The 9,451-nt window shown below is 55.9% G+C and overlaps 1 long non-coding RNA gene across 1 annotated transcript; it reads right to left on the bottom strand.

The window, feature by feature from the left end:
• Positions 1-3,863: 3,863 nt before the first annotated feature.
• On the bottom strand, positions 3,864-9,024 carry LOC108520993 (uncharacterized). Its single transcript, XR_001883086.1, has 2 exons — positions 8,806-9,024; positions 3,864-4,393 (listed from the first exon to the last, which is right to left on the bottom strand). It is a non-coding gene; the product is annotated as an uncharacterized LOC108520993 (long non-coding RNA).
• Between the last annotated feature and the right edge of the window lie 427 nt (positions 9,025-9,451).

The raw sequence follows: 9,451 nt of genomic DNA on the forward strand, positions 1-9,451 counted from the left end.
GCAGAATTTACTCTTTTCAGCCCGAAGCTCAGACCCAGCTACTCAGACCGCCCCAGCCGGGAGAATCCTGCCTCCCTGCCCGGGAGTTCCCGGTTCGCAGATATATTACAACAAAATTACTAATTGGAAAATGAAATTGTCAATAAAGCATACCCCCCGCATATACAATATCCTTAAATATTAAGATATTTTATTAGACCCATTTCCTAACAATAATTTATTGCAATAAAACAGACACTGCAGGTCCCCTTAAATTGTCTTTTCATAATGAATAAATTTAAGGGGGCTAATTAATATATAAACTAGCCCAATTTGTCAAGTTGATTTGTATTTTAGTTAATTGTGAAAGTAATTACCACATGGTCAAATTAACAGCTTTCTGGAAATGACCAAGCCTGAGGTTTTATTTCCTTCCTGGGTGAAGAAAATTCATTTTTCCAAGCTCTTGATGTGATGAATAAAAGTCATAAATCTGCGTGATTGGTGCAGGCAGAGTCTAAATGGCTTCATATTTCATTTTAGGTTTAATAGAAATATTCATGCTCTGTTTTAATGAAATTAAATTGAAGGGGGATGGGGCCGGGAGGTGGCGGTGGCCGGGGGCTTAAAGAGACAACGCACATTTTCCTTCCCCGCCCCTGAGCCAGGGCGTTGGGGTCACCTCCGCCGGCGGCGTATGGGCTCACTCCTGCCAGCGGAAGCCGAGGGATGCCTGTGACGGCCCTTCCTGCAGCCGCTCACCTGAAGCCCAGGTGGAGCCAGTTACTGGAACCTCAGCCCAGGTGCCCTCGGGCGCCCCCAGCTCCCTCCCACGAGCTTGTGAAGTCACCGAGCAAAGTAGGGGTCTGCGCTGGGTGCGGGTTTGATACCCTTTTGCCTGTTCCCCAAGCTCAGGCCCGCGCCGCCCAGGGCGGGGTCCCAGGGTCCTGCACTCTTCCCCTTAGGTCGCCTCGTGGGGACGCGTAGGAGAGATGCGTGGCCACGGACACTTCGCGGTTCCCAGCTCCCTCCCTCATGCCCTCGCTCTCCACCGCCCTGCGACCTCCAGCTAAGCTCCGCCTCGCGTGGAAACTGTCCCCGACCGAGCCCAGACGCCAGGGCCGGAGCCTTGGAGCCATTTGGCTGAGCTGCACAGACGCTGCTCCGCCTGCAGAGAAAGAGAAGTTTCCAGAAGTTATGTGCATCCGGGTCGTGGTGCTGGGAGTTAAGGGGGGCCACGCTGTCAGCCGCTCTGTGAAGCTCGCGGGAGGCCCGCGGTCCGTCGGGGCGTCCCTCGGCTCCAGGACTCCAGGACTGTCCTAGCCCGGCCGGGCCCCTTAATGGAGCTGATCTGTGACTTGTTGATTTCCCCTGAGCAAATAAGGCTTTGATGCAGTTCCAGCAAGAGTGGTTAGCTGATGAATTGACAAAAACTAATCAGCTTTATTGGGAAACAGGTTAAGGGCACGGGCGTGTCAATAACTCTCTGCCTGACCCCCTCGTCCATTAGCTCAGGCAGGCTGATTAGAGTAAGAAGACCCTCTCGCAGTTTGCGCTGAAATCGCTTCCATAAACTCACCATTATTAGCAGTCGATGCGAGCAGCTCATTTAGAGAAGACATCGCAGGCACGCCACATCTATCATCCGGGTTTATGGATCATTATCTCATTTACAGAATGTCGCAGGGTAATATGTTTTTGGCAATAGGCTTGGCCCCGCGCCTGGGCTAGCCGCTCTCTTCTTAGCAGCGTCCCCGGGACCTCCTTCCCCAGCGCCCGATCTGGAACTCCGCGTGGACGTTTCTCAGGCGGGAAGGGAGGACTGGAAGCCACCCTACACGTGCGCTCTCGCACGCGCGCACCCAGGGCGCACACTCCTGACACGCTCGCCCACGCGCTCGCCGCAGTCTGGCGTGCCCGGCTGTGAGCCCCGAGGGCCGGCGCGGCAAGCGCCCCTCCAGCAAGCCCCTAGCTCGGAGCCCAGTGTTAGGAGTTGCTCCAACCTCGGAGCCCGGTGAGAGTTCGGGGTTCTGCTCGGTCATCCGCATACCCCAAGCTTGGGTGGCAGTGCAGGTGGCCAGGTGCGTCCCAAGCGGCGCGCGGGGTGCGCTTACCTGCTCCCGAGGGCGGCGGCCTCACTGCGCAGGCCTCAGCCCGCTAGGCCGCGGAGGCCTGGGTGTCCCGGTACCGTCTGTCCCTAGGAAAGCCCCTCTCTACCCTCCTGGCTCCCGGCCCAGCGGGCCTGACCTTCCCTCCCCTGGGCGTGCCGCTCCCCTCCTCTCGGGCTGCGGCTCCGGGGGCCCAGATGCGCCCAGGCTCCGGGAGTGGGCCACCTGTTCCGCCGGGTAATTATTTTAATGTAAGGGGCCCAGAGTCACCGGGTTCGCGCCTCTAGCAGCGACAGAAGGCGGCCGGACTGAGGAACCTTCTCCAGCCTTTCAGTGGAATTTCCCAGATGGGCCGAGGGGAAGCCGGGGCGGGTCACCAGGGGCCCTTTAACGCGTTCATTAGCCAAATTATCTTGCCCGCAGCACAGGGCCCGGGAGACTGCGGGGAGGGTGGGAGCAGGGGGCTGGAGGGTCCTTCTCCCTCCCACCTCGGTCTCTGCAGAAACAGCGGAGAGGGGCCTGTGTGCAGAAGATAAAAGACCCAGCCGGCCCGGCTGTTGCAAAAAAGGATCCTAGTGTGCGTTATTGCTGCAAACACGACTCCCCGCAGTTGTTCCACCGGGAGGAGCCCAGCCCAGTCAAAGGCCAAGTAGGAAAAGAAATTATTAGAATCATGCAACAAGCAGGTTATAATATAACTAATGCCATCAAACCCGATTATGGACGCAGCCCTGGTCTACAGGGCTTGCAGTTAGAGCCGGTGGCACTCTTTTGTGCCTGGGTCCTCAGCCGGTTTGCCTCTCCGTAAGGCAGAGGGCGGCCCAGGCTGCTCCCAGGTGTGGTGTAAGCACTGGCTGAGGCTGCAGGAGAAGACCGCTGAAACCACTGAGCATCTGGGGCCTCCTGGCAGGGATGGGCACTCTAGGAGTCTGGGAACTGCCTAGAGTCCATCTTAAATCTGCCCCCACCCCACACACCCTTACTCTGTGTGTGACGGTGGCTTTTCCATACCCACATTCTCTCTGGTAAAATATTCCCAGTTCAAATGGTGAGGTGGGCAGCAGGTTCTTTTTTTCAGGTAGGGTCTTGCTCTGTGGCCCAGGCTGGAGTGCCATGGTGCAGTCCTAGCTCACTGCAGCCTCACCTCTACCCCTGGGCTCAAGCGATTCTCCTGTCCCAGCCTCCCAAGTAGCTGGGACCACAGGCACGTGCCACTGCACCAGCTAAGCAGCAGGTTCTTGACAGATTAGCTTCCCAACCCAGTTAGAAAGCAAAGGGGAGAGAGATGGGGTGCAGAGAGAAAAACTGCCCTAGAAAAGGGGAAGAGTGGGAAGAATGCGAGGCAAACCTGCCAGGTCCTACCTGCATATACAGCCCCTCCCAGGTGGGCCCCCAATCTGGGACATGAACACTGCTGGGGGTGGGGAGGGCTCTTCAGGCCTTGAATGTGTGCACCTGTGAGAAGAAGCTTGGGCAGGGTTGCAAGAGGTGAACTTGACCACAGACACCATTTGCCCATCCTGGGGAATCCCCCCCCCCCACTGCCACAGCTCTAGAAAGTGGCCTAAGAGGAGGTCTTCCCTCTCTCTCTCTCTACCCCCTCTCTCAGCCACCAGCAGCTGCAGCTTTTGCCACCTCAGCAACTACTAAATAGACCAATTAGCGCAGACTTCCTGCCATTATCGAACATGGACTTGGACATTAGTGCGCCACTATTCAGTCATAATTTCGAGTCAGAACGCGCTAAAAAAATTGACGCACTGAAGCGTTCAAATGTCCCTGAGCCACATCTGGGTGTGTATTTGTGCTTCTTCCCTGTTTCACCGCGCCCAGCAGCCTGCAGGGCAGTAGTCACCATCCAGGCGGGATGGACACCACCTTCTGTGACTCCTGAGTTGTATGTTGTCTGCGTTGTTCCGGCGCTGCAGAGCTGCCGGTATCTGTCAGTATAACCCTCTCCTCCTCCTGCTGGGGTGGGTGGGGGGAACAGGTGGGTTCTAAAGGGGTGCCTGGGCGCCCAGGCCAATGCTACCAGAGAGCAGTGTGGAGTATTTGGAAAGAGTGTTGATTCTGAAACATATTTTCCATGGAGGCTAGAGGCTGGGCTCTGGTAAAGTGTGCAGGCAGTGCTCTCAGCCTTGCCATAAAGATCTCTTTGCAAGACTCACGCAGCACTGTGGCCCACAGGCTGGTGTCTATCTGGAGCGTAGTTCTGTTGCAGCACATTCTGGAGAAAGTCCAGCTTATGCATGTGTTTGGTGTCTACCTTGTTTCTGCCAACAGTCTGCAGAGGGCCCTGCATGAATCTGGAATAAAATAAAACAAAATAAAACGTTTGTAGCAGACAAAGACTCTAGAGAAGGCTTTCATTTCTGTGGAGGGTTGTTATTCCCCCAAAACAATGAAAGGGGCTCAAAGGAGCCTCCCTTCCCTCTTTCCCAAGAAGCTTCGAAGAGGCTGGAAAGGATTTCACCTCCTTGTGTCAGAAGGAGACCTGGGCCAGCAGCTGAGCCCAGGGTGGCCAGGCCTGTCCCTTCCCTTCAGGGTCCAGGGAAGCTAGGAGGCTGCCCAAGGTCTGGAAGGAAGCAGAGATTTTTGTCTCTGGAGGAAATTTCTAAAAATAGAAGGCCCCTGGGTCACTGAATTTGACTAATTTAAATCCTGTGGCATCTCCCTAACTTCTCGCCAAGCCCCCTGGTAGGGGCTGGTTGTTTGCAGCCAGGGCTGGGCCCAGAGGAGAGGGTCAAGCCAGTGACTCGGGGGTGTTCTGGGGTCTCACGTTCCCAGTGAAGCCTGGGTGGTGCTGGCCATGCGAAAGGAGTTGGGGTGAGGGTGCCCTCTAAAACGGCAACAGGAAATCCAGGTTGCAGGGAGAGGCTGAGGAGGGGCTGAGGGAGAACACCCATACAGCGGAGCACACAGCAGACCTGGGCCCACCTCAGGCCCCGCCTCGGTTTGAGGGTTTGAGCTGCGGGTCTTTGGGTTGCTACTCCTGAGCCCACCCTTTCCAGACTCCTTTAAGGCCCAGCTCCCAGGGGTCATAGAGGAGGTCAGCAGATCAAAGGACAGCACTAATGACTCGATGCCTTTGGCCCCGTGGCTCTGAACGGGCTGGGGTGGGTAGGGGGACCTGAGCAGATGTCCCCAGCTCCGGTGACCCTAGGCCCTCTCTGCAGATCCTCCTTCCCTCTTAGCTCCAGGGAGGTCAGAGCATCTCCCACCACTCCCGCCCTGGCCCTCCGGGCTCCCACTCCAGCCTTACTAAGCTACTTCCTGTGCCAGAGGCCAGTCTCATCTCAAACACATGCTTAGGTCCTGACCTCTGACCAGTTACATGGCATCTTCATGCCTGTTTCCTGAAGAAAGCCTTGAAAGTTTACACTGAAACGGAACTGCGTGAGTCCCTGAAGACCACATGGCTTCAGCAAGAGGGGACTAATGTGCCTGGGCCCCTCTGCAGCCAAATCCTCTCTGTTGGCCCTGGGCTTCAGTTTTAGAAACGCAAGATCTGCCCCCTGCTTCAGCCACTGAGTGACCTTCCAGGCACCTGCTCCATTTCACGTGGAAAAAAGCAATATCTAAATGATAAATAAACGCATGATACTTGCCTCGCATCTTGTGAATATGTGAATGTACAGGTTTTCCCCCCAATCCTCACAGGTTCCCAGTTGTGTGTGTAAGTCCAGATGTAAATAGACACAGACTACAACAGCGTTTTCTTTTGCGATGGTTTGTAGAAATCACCATCTCCTTCCCAAGTAGTGGAAGGAAGGGCAGCTGCAGGCACTCTTTAATTCCTTAACAGGAGGCCTGTAGAAAGCAGGCACCTGTGCCGGGCAGGGAGGAGCTACGGTGGGAGCCAGCTGGTTAGGGTGCACCAGGCCTTCTCTGCCTGTCTTGAGAAACCAAGAGTTCTAGGGAGAACTCTCCAGGGCTGAGTTCTGCCCCTGGGACCGCTGGAGAGAAAACTCACCGGAGACTCAGGTTTGGGAGCACTGCTAGGATCAGACCTTTGATCTCTCTTTGTGGCCCTTTCCAAGACCCAAGCCCAGCTCCAGTCTGCCCCAAAGCCAGCTGGTCTGGATCAATACAGATACTGGGAACAGGAAGAGACCCAGCAGGCTCCACCTCACACGTTGTAAACCACACAAAGATCTACACTTCCCAGATAGCTCCCTCTCTCCCCCACACCTGCCTCTCTCCATGCAACTTTACAGAGAGCCTCCACTTTATATAACGTATTCTTAAATATAAGTAGAACATCGGATCATTTTAAGGCCCTGTAGCACCTTAGATTCCATTTGGTCCAACCCCTGCTTCTGTAGACAAAGAAACAAATCCATCAAGAAAAGGAGCTTCAGACTCCTGAAATGGCACCTCAGCTAGAGGGGCGGTCCGGACAGGATGCAGGGCTGCTATGCTAGGCCTCCTCAGACAGCCTTGCACAGCCCCACAGGCGGTACAGACACCTGAAGGACCTGCACACATGTCCTGTCTGTGTTTTCAGGAAGGTGTCCTCAGCAGGTCTCAGGCAGGATAGAAACATGAGACAGGGTGTGAAGGGGTTTTGGACCACGGTTACCGCAGAACAAAAAGGGGTGAAATGAATTCCTCTAGGAGTTACCAAAAAAAAAAAAAAAAAAAAAAAAAAAGCCAGAAAACACCCACTGTGATTTTTTGAGGGAGGTGGCTGATGTCATGAGTCCAGACTACACACCCCATCACCAACTAAAATTACCCTGGCAGTGGGTATTTTCAGCTGGAGAGAGGAACAGCATCTTCTCCAAGGTCCATCCTGGGAGACGTCTTCTGCAGCCACTCCCTTCCCCCAGCTTCCTACATCATTGACCTCAGGACCAAGCAACCTGCCCCCAGCAGATGGGGGTGATGCGATGAGAAAGGCAAGTCAGTCTTGGCACCAAACCCCTGGAGGAGGAGGAGGAGGCCAAGGCTGTGTTCTCTACCCCAGGAAGGCAGAGTCACAGCCTGGGCTTCCTGCCTGGGACAGGTGGCTAAGAATCTCTGGTCTCCTTTACAAGCCTTCCCCCACCCCAAAAAGGAACAGATGGGATGGGGACTCAGGGCTGAGTGTACCTGAGAGCTTCGAGGGCAGCAGGGTGGGAATAGTGTGGCCTCTGCAGTCAGACCTGGTTCCACTCCCAGCTCTAAGGCTGAACTGCCTGCTGGGAACAAGGATCCCAAACTCTAAACCTGTACTCTAGAAAATGGAGATGATAGGCCGGGTGCGGTCGCTCACACCTGTAATCCCAGCACTTTGGGAGGCCGAAGTGGGTGGATCACCTGAGGTCGGGAGTTTGAGACCAGCCTGACCAATATGGTGAAACCCCATCTCTACTAAAAATACAAAAATTAGCCTGGCCTGGTGGCACATGCCTGTAATCTCAGCTACTGGGGAGACTGAGGCAGAAGGATCGCTTGAACCTGGGAGATGGAGGTTGCAGTGAGCCATGATTGTGCCATTGAACTCCAGCCTGGGCAACAAGAACAAAACTCCATCTCAAAAAAAAAAAAAAAAGAAAGAAAGAAAAAAAAAAGAAAACTGAGATGATAAAAATCTTCTAGTGTCAGAGTGAAGACCAAAGATGAGAACTCTAGAAAGCGCGTAGCACATAGTAGGTGTTCAAGAAATGTGAGTGTTTCCCTCCACTTGGAGGCAGAAGTGCATTTCTGTCACCACAAAGACATCTAAAGGCACGATAAACTCCGTGTGAATGCTGGGGATTTCTTTTTCTCAGTGGTCGCTCTGCAAAGCTAGGTCACATTTACTCCAAGTTGCTGTTATTCATCCATTGCCATCCTCCTAACCTTCCAACCAGTCCTGTGCATCTGGGAACTACCCTGTGTTATAATGAAAAAGATATCACTCATGCCAACAAAGTCACTGTCATCAACTCTCGCCTAGGTAAAAAGCCTTTTGAAGAGAAGTGGCAAGTTCTATTTGCCTTTTTAAAAATCCCTCTTGTAGCAACCTGGCCTGCTAATTTTGAAGTTTACCTGGCACTGAGTTTCTCTTTGGCTCTCTCCCCTCTCCACAGCCCCTTCCGGTCCTTTATTCACCTCTCACCTGCATAGGAAGCCCTGGAACCTGGAACTCCCTCCCGGTTCTCACGCTTGCTGGGGAAGATAACTGGGTCTAATGGCGCTATTGACAAAGCCTGGTGTTGATGCCGCTTGACTTCCCGACCCCTGTGTTGATTCTTTCAGCTTCAAAAACGTCCTTGGAAGTGGTTTTACTGTAAATATTTGAAGTGTGCGTGTGGGGGAGGGGTGAGATCTGGGTGCTCACTCCGTGCCTCACTCACTCACGGGAAGCCCTTTCCTCTCCACTTCCCGGGAGGCCCCGGCAGCAGGAGACCGTCTTTCCCCGCTCCTGCCCGGGGACTGGCCGGGGGTCGCAGCGGCAGGGCTTCCGAAGGATGACGGGCCCTATGGGTTTTTCAGGGCCGAGGTGTGTGGGCCTCGACTCCTGCAAGCCCACGGGCATCCCTCGGCAGCGAGGAAGAGCTTTGTCACCGAGGACCCGCTCCACTGAGCAAGCACGTGGGCGACGTCTGCAAGCCGACTTTGGTCCTGCAGGCCAGGGCGCCCGTATCTGCCGTCTCCGCCTTGACTGTGGCAGGGGCTCCCAGCGAGGATTCGTGGAGGCCAAACTCACACTCACATGCGCGTTTACACCCCCACGTCCCCGCACACACACCTGAAAATGCGGGGCCTTCCCAGTGCAGATAAGGTTCGACCTGCGGAGCTTTGGCCACGGGGCAAAACCCTCCCCTGCTGCGCCCTGGAGACCCGGGAGCAGGGAGGGCTTGGGAAACACCACGGTCTTCAGTGCGCTGCCGTCGCCTCGCAGAGCGGCCAGGTCTGCGCTCAGCATGGGCGCTCAGGAGCGTGGAACCACCGTGCTCCGCGAGGCAGACGTGGACCCACACCAGCGCCGACAAGGAGGCCGGAAAGGACGCGCGCAGCTGGCTCCAGGGACCAACCAAGTCCGGAGGGGGCCAGGTGTCTCGGGAGCGGGTCTTGGGCCGCCGCGGGGCTCTCCAGGGCCCCGGGGGTTGCCAGTGCCCGCTGTCCGGCTCCGCACCCAGGGAAGGGCGGGCAGAGGCCCCAGTTTGCGCCTCGGAGTACCCACTCCCCGGCGGTGTCCCCGCCCGCCAGCTCCGCGCAACAGCCCGGGGTGCTTAGGACCTCGCGGCGCGGGGGGCGGGGCGGCGGGCGGCCGGGACGGTGACAGGTGCGCCCCTCGGCCAATGGCGGAGCCCGCGGCCCTCCCCGGGCCCCCGCTGCGCGCGCCAATCGGAGGCCGCGCTGAGCTTCAAGTGCGCGGAGGGGCGCGGGTCCCC

The sequence above is a fragment of the Rhinopithecus bieti genome, unplaced genomic scaffold, assembly GCF_001698545.2.
Source record: "Rhinopithecus bieti isolate Rb0 unplaced genomic scaffold, ASM169854v2 scaffold_50877, whole genome shotgun sequence".
In the NCBI taxonomy this organism is placed as follows: Eukaryota; Metazoa; Chordata; class Mammalia; order Primates; family Cercopithecidae; genus Rhinopithecus; species Rhinopithecus bieti.